Source organism: Oryctolagus cuniculus, chromosome 21 (genome assembly GCF_964237555.1).
Source record: "Oryctolagus cuniculus chromosome 21, mOryCun1.1, whole genome shotgun sequence".
NCBI lineage: Eukaryota > Metazoa > Chordata > Mammalia > Lagomorpha > Leporidae > Oryctolagus > Oryctolagus cuniculus.
Window position 1 is genome coordinate 26,743,962 of NC_091452.1, and position 21,518 is coordinate 26,765,479.

The 21,518-nt window shown below is 44.8% G+C and overlaps 1 protein-coding gene across 1 annotated transcript in view; it reads right to left on the minus strand.

Moving 5' to 3' along the window:
* Positions 1-17,582, minus strand: part of LOC100350607 (zinc finger protein 717) — a 32,142-nt gene extending 14,560 nt beyond the window's left edge. The window contains exon 1 of the mRNA XM_070065971.1: positions 16,828-17,582. The gene's annotated coding sequence lies outside the window, so the exon portion shown is untranslated. The remainder of the gene's footprint in view (positions 1-16,827) is intronic.
* Positions 17,583-21,518: the final 3,936 nt, after the last annotated feature.

Here is a 21,518-nt window from a genome sequence, read left to right on the forward strand (position 1 = left end):
CAAATTTTTTAACTATAGTATTGCCTAAATTTCCAATGGTCACATCTACTCAAAAATTCCCACAGGCAGAGATGTCCTAATAGAGCGAGTAATAAAATAAAGGTTTTAAGTTACTAATCTGCTAGAGAAAAATAGGAATTCACAGATCCCAAACTCAAATAATTAAGAAATAAATTTTTAAAAAAACTCAGTATCTTGATGGAATAAAATTTATTACATTAGACCTAATTAAATGAAAGGTGATTATTCCAACTACTTTCCAGTTGGCAGCCCAATTTTGCCTGTTAAATCTGGAAAAATTAAATGACACCTCATGGTAGATTACTAAACTCTTAATGCTCTATGCCATCCAATATATTCACCATACCTCACACCTAATATTAACATATCTGATGCCTCTCAATAGAAAATGGATGTGTCTTAACTATTACAAGTGTGGCAAAACTTTTTCTCAAAGCTTTACAAACAGCCATGCAGTCTCCATTTGCCTTCACCTCAAAAGGCCACTTCTTTTAGGGCATACAGAGACACCTCATCGACTTTGCCTTCAAACACAGTTTTTGCGAAGATGTAACTGCAGCCACTTTTAATCAGGAGCATAAGCATACAATACATTGATGCCATACTCTCCAAAGGAGACTATTTGACACACTGTGAAGAACACACAAGGTTAATATCTTTTAGTTTTTCTTGGGTTTTGGTGCAATACATGCCTCATTGAAAAATTTAATTGTCACTGATATTACAAATCAGCCCAGCTTATATGGGCCCCCTCCAAAGGAAGGTACTGAAATCAGTCAAACTAAATTGTGTAGGTGCTGTTTTTAGTGTTCCCAGTGACTTCTTCCCTCTAGGGGCTTACATGCCTTCTAAATTCTCTGGATCATTGGTGATATCTATCAGTTCTCTATTCTCTTTGAGGTAGGAAACTAATTCTATTCTGAAGGACTATCCAAGGTACACAATTTTATTTTTAGATTAGAGACGGGACTTGAGCACCCCCTTGACTTGCATCCTCTGGTCTGCTTTAACAAAAATCGGGAGGAAAAGCTGTCATTCCCCATTTGCGGAGGAAAGACACAGGACCTTGAGCTGTTCTTTTGTCTGCTCGGCCCTTCCCGGGCTTGCTGCTGGTCCTTCCCGGGTTGGCTGCCGACCCCACCACCTCCGTGGAGGGGCGGCTCCCCCTGCCACTTTCCCCACTTCCGCGGAGGAGCGGCACACCGCCGGCCGGCTCTCGGGGGCTGCTCAGGTGTTCCTTCAGATGTTCCTGGTGCATGTTGTCTCTCTCCTCCTTTATAGTCCTCTTCCACCAATCCCAACTCTGCTGCCCACATGCCGAGCACGCTGCTCTCCTCCAATCAGGAGCAGGATCGGCTCCTGCAGCTTATCAGTCAAATTGGCGAGAGGCAGCTGCGTAGAAGTTACTCCTCCCCAGCGCCATATTGTGGGAGAGCAGATGCATAGAATAAGTCTTAATTCCAGTAACTTAGTCTAGTCCGAGTTGCTCCCCCCAAAAAGAAAGCTGGGCATCAGAAATGGAAAGATAGGTGGCAGCCTATTAATGGCTGTTCTGTACAGTGATCTGCCCTCAAGGAGACCCAACAAGCCAGTCCACTGCAGAGACTTTCAGTGTGGTAAGCCTGGGTTTCAGCAGAAGTCAGCTTGTGAAGAGCCCTGGCAGCTCTGCAGCCAAGAGTTGGATCACTGGAAATGGACCTGCCCTGGAGTCGAAGGACGCCCAGGTCAGAGCCACAGATCTTACTGGCTCTAAGCTGAAAAGCCTTTCACTCAGCCCAGCTTCCAAGGTGACCACTGATGCTGAGAGGAGACGGCCAAGTAGGGTCAGCAACACTGCAGGCAGAACTGTGACTTTCCTGTTAGAGATGCCACCTGCCTTTACCTGGCCAGTTCTCCTCCCAGGCCAGGTAAGTAATGGAAGTCAACAGGGTGCCTTCCCAAGGAGCTCACACCTCCCTTAGGATGTACCCTATGTGAAGAGACAGACAGGTCTGGGCCTCTTAATTTACAAGACCTAAAGCCCACCAGATTATTATCAAGCCCCTTCTGTCAGTTTCTATTTGTCTCTCGATCAGAGAACTTAGTTGTGGCTGAGACAGCACCTTTCTTGGGTTCTCTAATAATGACTCTGTCCTTTGTTCTAGACCCTGTCTAGCCCACTTGGGTCTCATTCCTTTGTAATCATAGCCTCTACTCTAACATCAATGGCTCTACTCCCAACCTGTGTGTACTGATGGTCCTCTCCTCCACTTAATGTTGTATGATTATTCAGAATTTCTCCACAGACAAACCCCACTACCTACAAAGGTTGAGTGGCCTTTCTCCCGGTCTTGGCTGGGATCAGATTTAAACCACGTCCATCAAACAATCCTCACAAGGGTCCAGAGACCCCCCCTTATTTCCTCTCCTCTATGAAATCCTTTCATTACCTGGTTAATGCCACTCTTAGGATCACTGGTTGCTATTCTCACCCTGACTTGTATACTACAGTTGTCTGTTTAAGTGTTTACAGCAGGTGATAATGGAATGAACCAAGGCCTTCAGCAACCAGGCAGTCAACCAGATGCTTCTCCATCCATACATGCCTGTCCCTGCAGAGCCACGATACCCACAGCGGGTCCCTGTAGACAACGTCCCCAGTCAGCAGGAAGTAGCCAGAGAGACTCATCATCGCCCCCTTTCCTATCATCAAAGGTCGGGATGGTAGCTTTGGGATCCGCATGGAGGGAGGGCCTATACTTCCAGGAATGGAAAGTCCTTGTCAAGGTCCCTGCGGGTGCCTAAAGGTCAACCAGTGAGGATCAGACTGGCCTCAACCTTTAACCCCAGGCCCTGAATCTATAAAAGGAGCACTCCCAGTCTCTGACGTGCAACTTCCCAGGCCCCCACTGCTCTGCTGCTCTGTTGGGACCGGGGAACCTCGCCCAGGAGTGGAGCCCCAATAAAAGCCTGTGACTTAATTGATTTGTCTGCCTGGGAAGATTTGTTACGCACCAGACACCTTGCACTCCTTAATATAGGGTGGACCCAAACTTAGCATACTCCATTTGGCAGCACGGATGGACTCCAAGGTCTGCTTACTGTATACATTCATATGTCATAATACCGTAAGACAACAGTATTCCTCTAAGAACAAACGAAGGCCATTTAAGTACTCTGGACATCATTCTGCTTACTGTTTGTCTCTTTACTGTTAGCATACATACTTTCACTTGTTGCAATCCAGAAATCCAATATGGCCATTATTGGTCAATAGAAAACTCTGCTAACAAAAGGAGAACCTGAGATTTAAGATTTAAAATCTATTTTTAGGGGGCCAGTGCTGCGGCATGGTGGGTTAGGGCCCTGGCCTGCAGTGCCTGCATCCTGTGTGGGTGCATGCTTGGGTCCAGGCTGCTAGACTTTAGAACCCGCGAGCTATTGGTGCACCTGGAGAGTGGCCCAGGTCCTTGGACGCCTTAGTGTGCATAGGGGACATTGGAGGGGGTTTCCTGGCTCCTAGCTTTGGATTGTCTCAGCTCAGGGGACCAAGACCACTTGGGGAGTGAACCAGTGGGCAAGCAACCTTTCTCTTTGTCTCTGCCTCTCTCTGTGGCTTTGTCTTTCAAATAAATAAAGTAAATTTTTTATATTTTCTTTTTTGACAGAGTGGACAGTGAGAGAGTGAGAGACAGAGAGAAAGGTCTTCCTTTGCCGTTGGTTCACCCTCCAATGGCCACCATGGCCGGCACACTGCGGCCGGCACACCGCGCTGATCCGAAGCCAGGAGCCAGGAGCCAGATGCTTCTCCTGGTCTCCCATGGGGTGCAGGGCCCAAGCACTTGGGCCATCCTCCACTGCACTCCCTGGCCACAGCAGAGAGTTGGACTGGAAGAGGAGCAACTTGACAGAGTCCGGCACCCCCAATTTCTCAGAATCTATCTAGCCCAAACCATGGAGAGTTGGAATCTGTTATATTTGATTTCTAATTGGGACTTTAATTGTTCCAGCTGGGTTCTCTGTCATTGAACTGCAAAGAGAGTATCATACATGTCAATGCTCCAAATCTCACCCAGCCCCCTGCTAATGTGTCTGGGAAAGCAGTACAGCATGGCCCAAATGCCTGGGCCTCTGCACACATGTGAGACCCGGAAGAAGCTCCTGGCTCCTGACATCAGCCTGGCCTAGTCCCAGTCCTTGCAGCAATTTGAGGAGTGAATAAAAAAGGAAGCTCAAACACCCCATCTTTCTCTTCAACTCTGCACTTCAAACAAATAACTTTTTAAAAAGTAGATTATTTCAATGGATTCCCCTACATTCAGTCTTGATGACTTTTACTACATTAAGGGATTTTTTCATTTCTTTTTTTAAAGACATATCTATTTCAAAGGTGGGGGAGGGTGCTGGTTTTGTGACACAGTGACTCAAGCTGCTCTCTGTGACACTGGCAGCCTATATGGACAGTGGTTCAAGTCCTTGCTGTTCTACTTCAGATCCAGCTTCCTGCTAATGGCCTAGGAAAACCAGTGAAACATAGTCCAAGTACTGTGGCCACCTGGGGAGTGAACCAGTAGAAGGAAGAGCTCACTCTATGTCTCCTACTCTCTCTGTAACTCTGACCTTTAAATAAGCAAGTAAATCTTTTTAAAACTGATTTTTAAAAGGCAGAGAAAGGGGCAACACTGTGGTACATGGGTAAAGCTGCTGCTTGCAGTGCTGGCAACCCATATGGGTGCCAGATTGAGTCCCGGCTCCTCTACTTTCAATCCATCTCTGTTGTGGCCTGGGAAAGAAGCAGAAGACAGCTCAAGTGCTTAGGGCCCTGCTAATATGTGGGAGACCCCAAAGAAGCTCCTGACTCCATGCTTTGGATCAGTGCAGCTCTGGCCATTACAGTCATCTGGGGAGTGAACTTGAAAATAGAAGATCTCTCTCTCTCTGCCTGTCCAAAAAATAAAAAAATAAAAAAAAAAAAACTTAAAAAAAAAGGCAGAGAGAGAAAAAAAAAAAAACAGAGAGAGAGAGAGAAAGAGGGAGAGAGGCAGAGAGATCTTCCATCTACTGGTTCACACTCTAAATGCATGCAACAGTTGTGGCTGGACTAGGCTCTCAGGGAGATGATAACTCAAGCATTTGAGACATCTTCCACCTCTTCCCAGCTGTATTAGCAGGAAACCGGTTGAAAGTGGAGTACCCAGAACTCAGACTAGCACCTTAATATAGAATGTGTGCATCACATGATGGCTAAACCCACTGCATCATGATACTTTTCTTTTTGTTGAGAAAGAGTGAAGGTGGTTGTAGTAGAGCAGGTTAAGCCCCGACTTGGGGTGGTCACATTCTATTTTACAGTGCTATTTCAATTCTCATCTGTACCCCTTTCAACGCAGATTTTAGTTAATGCACATCAAGGGAAGATGTTGGCTTAAGGACCTGAGGCCATAACATCCCTGTGAGAGACCTAAGTGGAATTCCAGACACCTGGTTTTGGCCTGATCTAGTTTTGCATTTTGGAAGCATTTAAGGGAGTGAAACAGCAAATAGAGAATCTGTCTCTCATGTCTTTCCAACACTGCCCTTCTGCCTTTCACATATATGAAAATATAAAAAGTTCTTTTTTAATTGAAGAAGCATCTAAGGAAACAGGCAATGGCATTGGGTACTTAGGCTTATCTAAAAGTTATGAGACAAATGAATGTTCTCCACGTAATACACCAGCATGAAGTTAATCTTTGAGAATAAGTTTTACTATTAACTCTCATGGTGCATCTCTTTGAGGACAGAGATCCTGCATGGGACGTTAATGCACCATGACTCCTGTTGTTAATTTAACAATTAACACCCTTATGTATGATACAGTGATCACCTGAGGCTCTTGACTTGAGCAACCTGGGATATGGAAGCCTTCTGAATCCACAAACTCCATCAGCATTTAGACAAGGCCATAAACAAGGTGGAAGTTCTCTCCTCCCTTCAGAGAAAGTACCTCATTCCTTGATGACCACTTCTTTATACTGGGGTCTCATCCACAGACATCCTTCATTTAGTGCATTTTTGACACAGTGTCTTTGGATTTAAATGTCTGAAATGTTCTTGTGGGCTTTCAACCAGAACAGAATGACCTAAGGGATGATTTGAGGTCAGAGTGCTACTTTAAGTGATAATTTTTCTATGAGTCTACTATATGGATTACTTCCCATGTTGGAGTGTTTGCTCCTTCCTAGTTTTATCTATTATTATTACCAAACAATCCTATTTGCATGATCACTTTAACATTTAACCTATCTATATGATCCTAGCTACATGATCACTTTATCACTTGAGATGCTGACCCAAGTACTTAAGGCCACGCCTTCCATGCGGGAAACCTCGGTGGAATTCCAGGCACCTGGTGTTGGCCTGAGACAGCTTTTGATTTTGGAGGCATTTGCAGTAGTGAAGCATCAAATAGCAGACCTGTCTCTCATGTATTTCTTTTTTTTTTTTTTTAAGATTTATTTATTTGAAAGTCAGAGTTACACAGAGAGAGGAGAGGCAGAGAGAGAGAGGTCTTCCATCCATTGGTTCACTCCCCAGATAGCTGCAATGGCTGGAGCTCCACTGATCTGAAGCCAGAAGCCAGGAGCCAGGAGCTTCTTCCAGGTCTCCCATTTGGGTGCAGGGGCCCAAGGACTTAGGCAATCCTCCACTGCTTTCCCAGGCCATAGCAGAGAGCTGGATCCCAAGTGGAGTAGCCGGGTCTCGAACTGGTGCCCATATGGGATGCCAGCACTTCAGGCCAGGGCGTTAACCACACCAAACAAGAGATTGCTCAAGAACTGCTTATTAAGTAAATGAATGGAATACCTTTAATTGGGTGAACATGTTAACCTGTTTGGCCCAGGATGCTGTCTGTTTATACCCTTCAATCCTGTGTTGTTATTAACATGCCCCTTATGATCAAACTTGTATGAGAACAATAAATTGTATATCCACATAATTGTGGCAGTCATCAAATAGATTTCTATTTCCTTGTCTCCTCTGCTAGGCAGTTCTTGGGGGTCAGAAATCTTATTCGTTGATTTTTTATATCATCAGTTATTCAAAGACTGATTGTCAAGATGCTGAGGTATAATGTCAATGCAAATGTGTTTCTTGCCCTCATGAAATTCTCCATTTGGCAAGAAAGAGGAATCTACCCAAAGCATATTGCCTGACACAGTAAGTACTAGTGTGAAGTCAATGGATAAAGATTTAAGCATCCCTAATCCAGCAACAAGCCTAATCCCATGACCTATATTTGACAGAAGTAATCATAAACATAGAACTCCGTATCATGCAGTTATCCATTTGCATTCCTACATACAAACTTAAAAAACAAACAACACAGCTATACCTAAGAATGGATAACTTTCTATGCTATCTTGCTATTAAACCTAAAAAAAAGACCATGGAATAATAGCAACTTTGGATCTCCTTCCTTTTTTAGACAAGTTATAATCCCATGTGCTTCTCTATAGTATAAATTATTGTTGTAGCTACTCTTCCTCTCTCACTTTTTTCCCAGGTAAGAAATCTTGTTTCATAAACTGAGACCTAATACAAAAGAATTTCTTAAACCAATATTAGTTTTTAGTTGATCTTTATCCTAGACCTTTTAATATTATCACCATGGGCAAATTCTAAACTCTTTATACTCAGTTTCTTCTTTGTAAACTCCTGATTACATTGTCTCCAGAATTAATCTAAGGTATAAGTGATGATCTAAGGCATTCAGTGCCTTAAACTTGCTCCTAGAAGATACTTTAGTAGTTCTATATCCAGTTCCCTTGTTTGTTTCTGTACTTGGTAAGTAAAAAAAAAAAAAAAATGGTTTAACTATAAACATATACAGACTAAGTTCTAGTAGCTTCAAATTATCATTTTAAAACCAGAATCTGGATCTTTTAATTATAAAAATACATGAGGGCATCATTGTGGTTCTGAAGGTTAGGCTGTCGCTTGCAAGTTCAGCATTCTAGATCAGAAAGTCTGATATGGGTCCTGGCTGCTCTCTGTTACAGCTTCCTGACAATGCGCCTGGGAAGGCAGAGGAAGACTGCCTAAGTGCTTGGATCCCAACACTTCTGTGGGAGACCCCAGTGAGGTGCCCGGGCATTGGCTTCACCCTGTACCATCCTGCAGCTAGTTGCTGCAGCCATTTGAGAAGTGAACCAATAGAAGGGAGATCTCTCCCTCTCTCCCTCTCTGTCTCTCTTTCTCTCTCCCTCTCTGTCTCTATTTCTTTCTCTCTCTCTCTCCCACACACACACACTCTTTCTGAGGCTCTACCATTTAAAAATGCATCTTTAGCAATAATGATGTACCTGAGAATCTGCCTGGTCACTATAAAAAGCAAGGAAGGAGGGCCAAGCCAAGCCACTTGGGACCTCTGCCCAGATTCCATCCCTGGAGTGAGCAAGCAGGCAGAATCAGTCGTGGGTACATAAGTCTGATCACTCAGCCTGGCAGTGTGGTCAAAGACTGGACACAAGAATGGCCTTAAAAGAACCATCAGGAGATGCTCACAACAGGAGCCAGCATGCTAGTGAGGTAATAAATGCAGAGATTCTAGCCCAAGATAGCATCAATGTCAACCTTCTCTTTTGTTTTAACGTTTACTTTATTTTAAAGGTCTTGAGAAACATCTGCTGACATTTCACATGTGAGACACAGATGGATTATTCATAATTGGTTAATAAATATTAGTATTATTACCTGAGCAATGGAGCCTCAGGAACTAGCTCAGGGAGGGACATTTACAAGAAATCACGGGGCCAGCACTGTGGCACAGTGGGTTAACGCCTGGAACTGAAGCACCGGCATCCCATATGGGTGCCAATTCGAGACTTGGCTGCTCTGCTTCCCATCCAGCTCTCTGCTGCAGCCTGGGAGAGCAGTGGAAGATGGCCAAAGTCCTTGGGCCGGTGCACCCACGTGGGAGACCAGAAAAAGCTCCTAGCTCCTGGCTGCGGATCAGCACAGCTCCAGCCATTGCAGCCAACTGGGGAACGAACCAGTGGATGGAAGACCTCTCTCTCTCTTTCTCTCTGCCTCTCCTCTCTCTGTGTAACTCTGACTTTCAAATAAATAAATAAAACTTTAAAAAAAATTAAAGGGAACCACTTCAGTCTCCTTCCTAGGGAAGTATGTATCCTCCATGAACTGCTTCTTAAAAAACACTTCTCCCATTTTCCAGGTGAAATAAGTCAACCCTGTAGAAGCTTTTTTTTTTTTTAGAGCCCAACAGCGATCATGAGAATCACTTGTGAAGCCGGGTAGATGGATAAGAAAGCCAACCGGTGTCATCTACTAGGAGACAACTTACTTTCCCCAAATTAGTAGATTTCACTCTACAGAAAAATGCAAACTGAATCACAAAGACTTCAGTCCATCAATCCCAGGTTTAAGCAAAGGGCACACTTGCATGACTCCGGATCTGCAAGCCTCTTTTCCTGCTGTGCTCTCATACGGACAATCAGTGTAGGAATGCAGAGTGTGAGAGGGAGGCTGCAGCAGTAAAGCTGGTCTGTGTTTCTTTATAAAGCTGATGGCTAATGACCTGAGACTCAGTCATAAAGAGTCTGCTCTAAGCAAGAGACACACATGAAGCCATGCTCATCCCTCTCCCAACAAAACATTAATGCTAACTGCATATTTATGAGTACTAGTGCATGTAGATACACCACTTCTCTACATCCAATAAGCAGGTCTTATCTGCAGGAAGAAAGCTTAACAGGAGTCAAGTGTATCAGAAACTATATTAGAAATTTTCTCTAGATTCAAAAATATATAAAACCCTAAAATGTAAGTGGTTACTTTTGGCAATCTGCAAAAAAAAAAAAAAGATATTTTTCCTCCCACGTTGGGCTTTTCACTACTCTCCAAGAATTCTTCTGGCCTCTCCTCCCGCCTTGCCCCACACCCTGCTGTATAACTGCCCCCGCGCCCCTGCGGCTCTCTCCCTTTGGAAGGAGTCTTGCCGACTGCCTCTCCATCATTATTTCAAAATGGTTCTGTAGGGAGAGTCTGGATGGCCTCCTAAGATCCCTTAAAGATGTAGTTCCATAAGAGACAATACGACGTAGTGGGAAAGCCACTGCCTGTGATGCTGGCATCCCATACTGTGCATGAGTTTGCATCACAGCTACTCCACTTCTGATCCAGCTCCCTAATATGCCTGAGAAAGCAGCAGAGGATGGCTTAGGCCCCAGCTCCCTAATGGGAAACTGGAAGAAGGTCCTGTCTCCTGACTTGAGCCAGTCCAGCCCCAGCTATTATGGCCACTAGGGGGCATTAACCGTTAGACAGGTGATTTCTCTCTCTCTAATTCTGCCTTTCAAATAAATCAATAAATACTTTTAAGTTTTAAAAAACAAAATCAACAAATGACCATAAGTATTCTGACTCATCTTGACATATGACAGGAGCTAAGAAAGCTGCTGCTAATTTTGTGTTGTGACTCTTCAATCCATTGCTACAGGAAAAAAAATTATTTCTCTTAATTCCAAACACTCAAATCCAAAAAACCCAATGACAACAAGTACAACTCTGTTTAAGACTGCTCCAGCAAAAGAAGGAGCAAGGAGTCCAAGCATTGTGTGGCTACAGGGTGACAATTCCTTCCTCACTTTGCACCTGACTTTCTGGTGAGATGGTGGCAAAGGTAACTCCAAATACTGCAATGGTGCACAAATAGACTCAATCACAGACACTCCCAGTGTGTGCAACACAAGAACACAGAGCACTCCACGAGAGGAATATACTGAAAAAAATAGGAAAGGATGCTAATGTATACAGCTAAAATTTCCCCCACGCTGCTGATCACAATCTCAAGAACGTCTAGGGCAGAATTCCATTTCACTTTGGACAACTTATCTCATGAACTTTTTTCCACCTAGGTGTATGCTTATATGAGGGATCCATCTCCCTGGAGGAGATGGTGCCACCACAATTGCAAAGCAGAGCTATGGCTTTGATGCTCAGAGGTGAATGAAAAACCACATTATTAATTCTAACTTGAAAAACAAGCTTCCTCCTGCTCTAAGAGTCTGATGCAAGTTTGGGCTAAAATGAGAAATGCAGAGAACAGCTGGATCTGTCAGGTGTGGTTGAAAGGAACACTGAATTCCAGTTGTTACTTTGTCACATGTTACTTTTGAAAGGATTTCACTCATCACTTATATTTGAAGAAACAAAAAGGTAGAATCAGTTCCAAACTAACTCATGGCAGCTTTAACCACTAATGACATTACAGCGAGACACTCAAAAATGACAACCAAAGTAAACCAGCAAATCAGAACCAAAATAAAATAGAACAGTCTAACATAATGTCATTATCTGTTCAGCAGATACCACCAAGATATTGATGCACAAGTCAACAGATGGATAAAGAGTGGGACTGGCTTTGTGGCACAGTGGTTTAAGCCACCACCAAATACAATGCTGGCGTGTAATATGATAATCCAACATGGAGATGATGGAGAGGCAGATGTGATGGCATTGTGGAGTAGCAGGTAAAGCTACTGCCTGCAATGCTGGCTAACCATATGGGCACCAGTACATCTCCTGGCTGCTCCACTTTTTTTTTTTTCCAATTTTATTTATTTTTATTTATTTGAAAGGCAGAGTCTGGGGCTAGCACTGTGGTGTAACAGGTAAAGCTGCCGCCTGCAGTGCCGGCATCCCATATGGGTGCCAGTTCAAGACCCAACTACTCCACTTCTGATCCAGTTCTCTGTTATGCCCTGGGAAAGCAGTAGAAGATGGCCTAAGTCCTTGGGCCCCTGAACCCATGTGGGAGACCTGGAAGAAGCTCCTGGCTCCTGGCTCCTGGCTTTGGATCGGTGCAGCTCCGGCCATTGCAGCCAATTGGGGAGTAAACCAGAGGATGGAAGACCTCTCTTTCTCTCTCTCTCTCTCTCGCTCTCTGCCTCTCCTTCTCTGTGTAAATCTGACTTTCAAGTAAATAAATAAATCTTTATATAAAAAAAAAAAAGAAAAGAAATGCAGAGTCACAGGCAGAGAGAGAGAGAGAGGAGAAAGAGAGAGAGAGAGGTCTTCCATTCACTGGTTCACTCCCCAAATGGCTGCAATGGCTGGAGATGCCCTGATCCAAAGCCAGGAGCCAGGAGCTTCTTCTGAGTATCCACATGGGTACAGGGGCCCAAGGACTTGGGCCGTCTTCTGCTGCTTTCCCAGGCCACAGCAGAGAGCTGGATCAGAAGCGGAGCAGCTGGAACATGAACTGGAGTCCATATGGGATGCTGGCACTGCAGGCAGTGGCTTTATTCACTATGCCACAGCACCAGCCCCTGTTCCAATTCTGATACAGCTCTCTGTTACTGTCCTGGGAAAAGCAGTGAAAGATGCACCAAGTATTTGGGTCCTTGTCACCCATGTGGGAGATGTGGATGAAGCTCCTGGCTCCTGACTTGTGCCTGGTCCAGCACCACCCATTGCAGACATCTAGGGAGTAGACCAGCAGAAGGAAAATTGCTTTCTCTTACTCTCTGTAGCCAAACCTTGCAAATACATAAATAAATCCTTACAAAGAGGGATATCTTCCATCTGAGATGGCTGCAATGGCCAAGGCTGAGCCAGACAATAGCCAGCAGTCAGGAGTTTCATCTGGGTGTCCCAGAAGGGTTGCAGTGGCTGAAGCACTTAAGCCATCTTCTGCTGCTTTTCTCAGGCTGTTAACAAGGAGTGGATCAGAAGTGAAGCAACTAGGTTATGAACCAGTGCTCATAAGGGAAGTTGGCATTGCAGATGGTGGCTTTCCCCATTATGCCACCATGCCAGCCCCATGAGTACCAGTTGGAGTCACAGCTGCTCCATTTCTGATCCAGTTCCTTGCTAATGCAACTGGAGAAGCAGAAGTAGATGGCACAAGCACATTGTCCCCTGCACCCACATGGGAGGCTTGGATGGACTTCCAGGTTCCAGGCTTTGGCCAAGCTAGCCCTGTTCATTGTGGTCACTTGAGGGGTGAACCAGCAGATCCAAGATCCCCAGCCTTCTGTCTCTGCCTCGTTCTCTGTAACTCTGCCATTTAAAATAAAATCTTTAGATAGTTGATATATCATGAGTTTTATTGAACTGTTACACTGAGTTTACACAGATGCCTTTTAGGGCAGCAAAGCTAAGCCAGTGCCTAGTTCAAGGGGACAACCCGAGGCAGACAAGCTGATAGTGGAGACAGCTGCAATGTCTATTTCACCACACTTTTCAGCGTGATAAAGAACAGGGGAAAAGTGCATTCACATGGAGGTCATAAAGAGGATGGGAGCATTAAAATTTCAGAAGCAGGGAGAACAAAGCTCAGTTTTAGTTTTCTTAAGAAAATAAAATGAAATAAATCTCAGAGCAAAACATGGGGTGGGAAAACAGTTTCAGTTCATCAGCTCTCACCCAGCTTCAAGAAAACTGCCCTGTCTACTCAGAACCCAGGTGTTTCAAAACACAGTTATTTTCTGTTTAAACTCATGCAGAAGATTGCAGCGCTCAGCACTGTGTTTCCAAGTGCAGGAAAAAAGGCTTAGTTCCCACTACAGACAGGTGTAGCCCAATCAGGCACTCAGAACATGAGTAAAGTTTCCCACAAGCAGGACCATGAAATAGAGAGCAGTCCCATAGGACATGTCTCTAGTGGTAAAAGTGAGCCCCAGGATAAGCACCCAGGAAACTCACAGGTCCCAAAGAGCAGTCAGGTTCGAACTCTGTAGTTGCAAGGAAAACACTTGAAATGCTTTATGGTAACTGATGTGGACAAGGGCTAAGAGTTATGAAAATAGAATCCCATGTAGTCTGCAGGGCATTAATCAAAGGAAAAGCTACCAAAAAAAAAAAGGAAAAAAGAAAAAAACCACCAAGATCAGAGAAACATAATGAAAAGCATGAAATAAGAGATGGATGGATTTCTTCAGCCCTACTCCATCAAATACCCTAGGATCCCACACTTGCTACTGCAGTGGCATTCAATCCATTGCCAAAGTGTGGGAAGGTAGGACAAGTTGTCCACCTTGAAGGTGCCCAATTGAGGCCATCAGAGTCCCTTTCAACGGCCAGGGTCACACAAGAAGCAGTCTTCCCAGGTAGAGAGCCCAAGGGGCACCTTGGATCAAGGCAGTTAACTATTCCTGGACAATCATCCACTTTACAGACCAGCAGAAACAGCAAAGAGAAAAGGGGAGGAAGAAAGGGGAGAAAAAATGGAAACCCCAAGTGGCGGAGGCTCCACTCCACCTTTGTGACTTGCAGAATCTCAGGCTTTAGAAGCCACTGAGCAAGAGCAGCACACCATGGTCACTCAGAAAGCTCAATGAGATGCACCTGAGTCAAGTAAAGACAATGACTTAGAAAAACCTTCAAATACAATATTGCATGGGAAATGAACTTTGCAAAGCCAAGTCACCCCATAGAACAGGTGGGAGAATCCATACTCCAAAGAAGCACCACTCACAGCAGACCTGGTATTCAGAGACCAGTTTTGAGCTAAGCACCCCCCCCACCCCCAGATGCATGCTCTCTTCACCTCCCCCAACAAAGACCAGACACTGAGGAATCCCCGCATCACGCACATCTAGGAAAGAACATGTGTACATGCGGGTTTGTATAAATTGTACACATGGATACCTCATGCACACTGGCCATAAACACGCATCTCCACATGCCATCTAAGACTGTTTCTAGAAAGAGGTTCTCTGTGAGCCGGCAGCAGCACCATTATTCTTGATGCACAGGCCTCTCTCTTCACACAGGATTCCCATTTCCCTTGAGAAGGAATAAAGCCATGTCAACAACATGCCTGGCATCTCTGGCAGTATGTAGAAACACAACTGCTTTCTGGAATGTGTTGTCTAGAAATGCCTGTCTTCCACAGGATTGCTAATTGTAGTTATTCATTCATTCTTAAACAGATTTGTAAACTGCCTTGGATTTGCCATTAACATTTTGCAGGGGTGGGACTGTTTTCTCTGCCAAGGCCATTTGGAGATTTATAACATCATTCATGGACCATACCAAATTATCGAATTTAAATTCACATGATGTAGACTGATTATCCGTCTCACATACAGTTGCCTTGGCAGGGCCAGAACAAAAGATTTTTTGGACTCTAAATGTCCCACAGGTTGGATATTCACCACCTCAGATTTAGAGCAAAATACTAACCAAAGTTCTGACTTCTTTCACTTTGCTTATTGGCCAAGTCAGAGCCCCTCAAACCAACTGGAATTAGAAGAAACTTCTTTGCATTTCCCTTACAACTTCATAGTGTGCATTTTCATTGCCACTGATTCCACTTCAAAATATCTACTGATGGGCTAGCATTGTGACACACTGGGTTAAACTACCTCTTGCAGTGCCAACCTCCCATGTGAGCACCAGTTCAAGTCTCAGCTGCTCCACTTCCAATCCAGTTCCTCAGTAATATGTCTCGGAAAGGCAGCAGAAGATGGCACAACGCTTGGGGACCCGCCACCCACATGGGAGCGCCAAATGGTGTCCCAGGCTTTTTCCAGCACTCACTACTTTTACCTTTTAGATGGCCTCATTATGGGAAATGAGCTTCATAATCAGTAATCTCATTACATCATTCTAACAGAGCACTCGAATCCCTCAAACACGTTATGCACGTGAAACTTCATTATACCGAAACTCAGTGAGCAAGTTTTCAAGGCCACACCCTCTGCCCACTATGCTGCCATCTTTGTGGGGAGACGGGTATTTTTAATTTCCCCTCTTTCTTACCCATTCTCACATCAACAACTTGTATTGATGCTTCCACTCTACAGTCATTATGAAAATATAGAGAACTAATATCTTTCCATGACAAAAATGTCATAGGCTTAAACACAGAACCCAAAACAGGACAAGCCCTCTTAATTAAAACAATATGGACTGTAAGATAATCAGCTTGACAGGGCACTGGGTGACTGTAAAGAACTGGGCAGAGAAAAATTGTTCATTCTCTGTATAGTTCTCCACCTTATGCAAATCCAGATTAAAGTAGCTCCAATTATGAACCCACACAAATCACTGGCATTAATTCAGTTCGCTTCTCACTTTGCAAAGGGATCAGCAGCAGGAATAACACAACATCCTTGCTAAGAGGAGAAGAAATAGGGGCTGAAGACAGAAATCAAAAAGCAGTCAAATACACCATCACCTGGGATTCCATGGCTTCAAATTCCAGATTTAAAAAGTCTGTTAGCTAGACAGGGAAGAGGGATCCTTCCACAGAGCTACTGCACACCCTTCACGCTGTTCTCTCTGGGAAAAAGCTTCACACGCCGGGTCCTAGCTGCCAGGTGGGGTCCGGAGGACCCCACCTGGCTTCCGAGGTGCAGGATGGGGGCCAAGGAGCAGATCCCGGTCTGATCCTCCTTCCCCACCCCACCCCACCCCCGGCCGCCTGGGGCTCCCTGCCGAGAGACCCAGAGCCCTGCCCTCCTGCATACAGCAGAAGGCCTGGCCTGAAGGCATTCTGCGACCCACCCAAACCGGGAAACCGGCTTATTTAAATATACGAAGCGAGACTCACTGCCTTCCTCCATTGCCCTCTTGCGCGCCCTGTTTGTGCAGTTGCCCTGTCCGGCGCGCTCTCTCCGGGAAGCAAGGTTTGAGCAAGGTAGTAGCGCGGGACTGGGCAGTTGCTGGCAGGCTGGGAAGACGCGGTGGGAGACAGAGCAGCTCGGGTCCCTGTCCCGACCGACCGTGCCCGCGGAAGCCTCCAGCACCACGGGGAAGCAAGGGACCCACGTCAGGCAGCCGCCATCCACCCTCACAGGCATCTGTTCCCCATACCTGCCGTGGGAAGTCCGGGAGGCACGTCCCCTCTCTCCAGGGCACACAGGGAGCTTGGGGCAGGAAGAGTTACCTTCGCGTGGGGCCCACAGGCAGCAGATGCGGAGGGAGGCACAGTACCACGGGGTGGCAGGCGGCGGTGTGTGCTGGCAAACTGCCGAGATGGCACGTGCAGAGCACGGAGGAGGAGTAGCGTGACCTCTGAAGGTGAACTCTGATCACTGAATGAACGTCCTCTGCCCCCACCCCGCTCAGAGCCCCGTGCGCATGCGCAGATTCTCCCACATCCATAGGCTCAGGCCTTGGGCGCTCCCAGTAAGGCAGGGTACCTTGGGACTCTGGGAAATGGAGTCCCGTCCGGAGCATTCCTGAGACCCAGCTAGCCCTCTCCAAGGGCTTCTGTCTGGCCCGTGGAGACAGACTGAAAATCAGAGGGTATTCGCTTTTATTTACATCCCTCCTCTCCTTGCTCCCCACCCCAAAATTCAAGGATCAGTTGCTAGTCTTATTCCTTTCCTGAATCAAAATCTTACAGAGTGGGTCCAGGTGCTCCCCAGCCTGCGGCACTGACATCACCTACAGGAGCCGGTTCAAGTCCCGACTGCTCCACGTCAAGCTCTGCTAACGAGCCTGGGAAAGCACCAAAGGATGGCCAAAGTCCTTGGGCCCCTGCACCCACATAGGAGACTTGGAAGAAGCTCCTGGCTGCTGGCTTCCGATAGGCTCATCTCTGGACATTGTGGCCATTTGGAGAGTGAATGAGCAGGTGGAAGACCTCTGTCTATCTCTACGTCTCTCTGTAAGTCTGTCTTTCAAATAAATAAAATTAATCTTCAAAAAAATATCCTATGGAGTGACACCTGCTGCTGCTAACTTAACCGCAAATTCTGTCACCATCATAAATTCTGTCTTCTTCCAGAAAAATCTTATTTGCTGGTTTGTTCTTGGAAGGTGTCTCTCAAAAAAATAAATAACTTTCAGTGGGGTTGTAGAGAGCAAAGATTGACATCCAGACTTGAGAATATAATTTTTACTTGGCCTCAGATGTGGGGATCTCCCACAGTCTCTCCAGTCAGCCAAAGGCAGAGGTGAGCTTCTTTCTTGGTTATGCCTCCATGCAAAGACACGGGCAGCAGGATAGAAGCTAGATCTCAGGTTTATCCAGGTTAGTGATAGGTTTGCCAGACTCCCAGTGAGTCAGGATCCATGTTCTGGCCCCAGCTTCAGTTACCCAACCTCTGCCTATCATCCACCATTTTCATTTTAGACAATGGTGTCATTTCTGGGCTCTGCTACTTCTGAAATCTGACCTTAACCCAATGGGGTTCCTGCCTGACGTGGGCATGGCATCTGTAAATGAGGTAGGTGATTCGATTGTGCACGTACAGCTTTTGTCACGTCGTTTTTTAATTGTCTATGTCCTTGCCATCTGTCCCCCAGGATAGTAAGTGTCTTTAGGGTATGCATTTTGTTCACATCATTCATGCTGTATCAGTTATACCCAGGAGCATACCACGCATAATGCAGACAAGTCATCCCTGTCTGCACTCCCACCCCGCTCCTCACTCCCACAGTGCTAGGAGCTCTTGCTCTTCTCCTCCTCCTCCACCCCTCCCTCTGCACAGCTGCCTCCACCATGAGACCCCCACACTCCATGCTCTCCTACCACCTCTGACATCATGTGCTCTTCAGTTCTGGTGGCTCTAAACAGAATGATATAGCAAGTGAGTGAGGCTTAATTATATCCATGAAGCCATCATCACTAAGTGAATCGTGGATGCTGGCCTTGAACGCTCTGGTTGTGCTCAGTTCTTATGGTTCCATGACATCTGAGAGCATGGAAAATCTCCCAGAAATTAAAAAAAAAAAATGCCTGCCTGCATATTGCATTCAGTTAGGGCCCCCAGAGTTCTGCAGCATTGTTGTTGGAGCCCTTTCCACTTGTTCACTGTTCACACCGACTGCTTTCTTCTCTTTGAACACACCCACTCCCACCAGAGTACTCAAGATGGAGTGAATTTGTTTAAGAGCCATGGTGCTAAGCCAGTGGCAGGACTTCTCCCTTGAAATTTATAATGCATATTTTGGTGGAAAAAAAATTTTTACTTATTTCCTGCTTCATGTGTTTTGAGTACCTGAGGTTGGTAGACACATGAACTGTGAATTAGGGAGGTATTCCAGATTCAGGTTTGAATTACATAATTTTGTGAGTTTTTGAATTTAACTTTTTTATTTGGATTGTTTTTATACACACTGATTATATCTTCTAGTTTCTAAGTAACTGCATCATAATGAGGACCATTATATATGGAAGCAGTTAAAAATGTGTAGCTTGATGATTGACATAGGACTTCTAGATAGCATCTACCCATGAGACTGTTCCCTGGCTGTGTCCTGGATGTATGGGGACTTTGTAAGTTGACTGGAAGTAATCATTTTTTTAAAGACTTATTTATTTTATTTGAAAGAGTTACAGAGAGGTTGAGGAAGAGAGAGAGGTCTTCCATCTGCCAGATGGCTTCAATGGCCAGAGCTGCACCAATCTGAAGCCAGGAGCCAGGAGCTTCACCAGGTCTCCCACGTGGGTGCAGGGGCCCAAGGACATGGACCCTCTTCTACTGCTTTCCCAGGGCATAGCGGAAATCTGGATCAAAGTGGAGCAGCTGGGACTCAAACCTGCGTCCATACGAGATGCCGGCATGACAGGCGATGGCTTTACCTGCTATGCCACAGTGCTGGCCCCTGTAAGTAACCTTTTATTACTGATGAACACCATATACTGAGAACATTTTCCTTTAAATAATAAAATCCAAATTAAAGTTTACAAATGAGTTTCCATCTACCTTTTTCTATCATAGTGAAGCATTGCCATCCTGTTGATTCTACCTTTTATATCTTACTTTGATGCATTGCCTCTTCTTTATTCCCACTTGATTCAGGTGCCACTAAATTACCTGTAATAGACTTTTTAATTGACCTATCTGCCTTTTGTCTTCCTTACCTTTGTATCCAAAGTTTTTTGTGATTTAGCCCACTCTGCCTATATCTTGTTGCTCAGTACATTTCCATTTTACTGGGAAATCAAATGGCTGGTAGCTCTTTCAACATACCACACAAAAGATTGCTCAAGAACTACTTAATAAATAAATAAATGAATTCCTTAAATAGGATGAACATGTAACTTGGTTGGTCCAGGTTGCTGTCTGTTTATACCTTTCAATCCTGTGTTGTTATTAACATGCCCCTTATGATCAAACTTGTATGAGAACAATAACTTGTATATCCACATAATTGTGGCAGTCATCAAATAGATTTCTATTTCCTTGTCTCCTCTACTAGGCAGTTCTTGGGGGTCAGAAATCTTATTTGTTAATTTTTTATATCATCAGTTATTCAAAGACTGATTGTCAAGATGCTGAGGTATAATGTCAATGCAAATGTGTTTCTTGCCCTCATGAAATTCTCCATTTGGCAAGAAAGAGGAATCTACCCAAAGAATATTGCCTGACACAGTAAGTACTAGTGTGAAGTCAATGGATAAAGATTTAGGCATCCCTAATCCAGCAACAAGCCTAATCCCATGACCTATATTTGACAGAAGTAATCATAAACATAGAACTCTGTGGGGGACGCTGAATCCAGAGAGGCCTAGAGGAAATTCCTGAGCCTGCCTCAAATTTGAAAACCTGACTTTAAGTTTCAAATCCCTAGTAGCAAACACCCCAGCCCCAGGGCGCTTCTGCCTAAGGATCATTAAGGTGGTATAATAGGAGTGGCTAGGATCCTTTTGCATCACAACACCCCACCCCTTGCCCGCATCCCTCATCCGCTCTGTACCATCCGCTCTGTACCTCATCTATATATACACCTCCCTTTTACAATAAAGTGAGACCCTGCTTCAACTGGGCTCCACACCGCGCCTGATTGTCCCCCGGGTTTGGGGAAGGCTGAGTGGCGGGTGGCGTACTTCCCCTCCTCAGTCAAGGCAAGCTGCGGGCAGCCTGCCTAATTCTCCCGCGGTAGCAAGGAACCGTCACCGCAGAACTCCGTATCATCCAGCTATCCATTTGCATTTCTACATACAAACTTAAAAAACGAACAACACATCTATACCTAAGAATGCATAACTTTCTATGCTACATTGTTATTAAACCTAAAAAAAAGAGTATGAAATCATAGCAACTTTGAATCACCCTTTTTTAAACAAGTTATATTTCTATCTGTCTCTCTATAGTATAAATTATTGTTGTAGGTACTCTTCCTCTCTCACTTTTTTTCCAGATGAGAAATCTTGGGTTTTAGAAACTGAGCCCCAAGACAAAAAAAATTCTTGAACCAGTATTAGATTTTAGTTAATCTTTAACCTACACCTTTTAATGTTATCACCATGGGCAAATTCTAAACTCTTTATACTCAGTTTCTTCTTTGTAAACTCCTGATTACATTGTCTCCAGAATTAATCTAAGGTATAAATGATGATCTAAGGCATTCAGTGCCTTAAACTTGCTCCTAGAAGATACTCAGCAATGCTAGTTCTGTATCCAGTTCCCTTGTTTGCTTCTGTACTTGATGAGTAAAAAGATGGTAGAAAATGATTTGAAAAGAACTATAAACACTAATAAAACAGAAATAAAAACTGTATTCTCAAATCTGGATGTTAAACGATGCCCTTTACACCTCTTCCAGAAGTT